Source organism: Myotis brandtii, unplaced genomic scaffold, assembly GCF_000412655.1.
Source record: "Myotis brandtii unplaced genomic scaffold, ASM41265v1 scaffold931, whole genome shotgun sequence".
NCBI classification, from domain to species: domain Eukaryota; kingdom Metazoa; phylum Chordata; class Mammalia; order Chiroptera; family Vespertilionidae; genus Myotis; species Myotis brandtii.
The window spans coordinates 311,168-312,355 of NW_005371843.1; the positions used below are offsets into that span (position 1 = coordinate 311,168).

At 44.7% G+C, this 1,188-nt stretch overlaps 1 long non-coding RNA gene across 1 annotated transcript in view; it reads right to left on the reverse strand.

Annotated features, from left to right (window-relative positions):
• Positions 1 to 688: 688 nt before the first annotated feature.
• Positions 689 to 1,188, reverse strand: part of LOC102244516 — a 3,127-nt gene continuing 2,627 nt past the window's right edge. Inside the window, exon 3 of the long non-coding RNA XR_314686.1 lies at positions 689 to 749. This is a non-coding gene — a long non-coding RNA (uncharacterized LOC102244516). The remainder of the gene's footprint in view (positions 750 to 1,188) is intronic.

The window sequence follows — 1,188 nt, forward strand, 5'->3', positions numbered from 1 at the left end:
TTAAAAAAAAAAATAAGACCGCACCCTTTTATGTAATGATGTTTACTTTGAATTTATATTAGTTCACACAAACACTCCATCCATGCTTTTGTTCCGGCCCTCCGGTCCAGTTTAAGAACCCATTGTGGCCCTCGAGTCAAAAAGTTTGCCCACCCCTGTAACCCAGCAGGGCTGGGGCCCTGGAGACACCTTGCTTTGGCTTTTAGTACAGAAACTTCATTATCCACAGAGAAGACATTCCTAGACCCCCCAGTGGAGGCCTGAACCTGGGTAATACTGAACACTACATATACTATGTTTTTTTTCTACTCATTCAGACCTATGATAAAGTTTAACTTATGAATTGAGCAATTTATAAATAGGAGATTCGTTCTTACCACAGATCTCAGCCACTTCAGCACACGTTGTTTTTCTTTCCTTATTAAGTCGAGAACTTTCAGTTAAAGGAAGTTTCTTGTTGGCTATCGGAATGGCCAGCGTCACTACTCTTGCACTTTGGGGCCGTTATTAAGTAAAATAAGGGGGACCGGTACACAAGCACCACGCTACCTGCACGGTGGATCTGATGACCGTGAGGCGCGTGAACAGCGTGCGGACGCCGGGCGGGGCGGAGGAGACATCGCGAGATTTCATCATGCTCCTCAGAACGGCGCAAGTAAAAACTCAGGAATTGCTTATTTCTGGAATTTTCCATTTAATATTTTTGGACCATGGTTGATGCGGGGGTACTGAAACCGCAGAAAGAGAACCTGCAGAGAAGGGGGGACGAGTGTGATTGGCGTTCCCATAGCTCAGCCGATACTAGAACCAGCACCAGGCTGGGTGGTTTCTAGTGAACTCACTCCCCTCCCCTCCCCTCCCTGTTTTTAGCTTTAATTCCTCAAGACTGTTTTATATTCGGAGCCCTGACCTTATTTTCATAAAGAAAAATAGTTACATTAGGATTGAGTGACTCTGTCTGCCTCGTTCCTCATCTCAAACGGTATGTCTACATTATCAAGTAAATTAAAAGCCATCCATTATATGTACTTGCATTATGGAAACTCGTTTAAAATTCTGTTTAGCACACATTTGCAGAACTTGTGCTGATTCGATGAATGCCACATTGACCAGTCAGGTGTAAATCAGCATTTTGCTCTGAGGAATAGTTAGGGCTGGCCAACCTGTGAGGGTTCTGGGGAGGGGGGT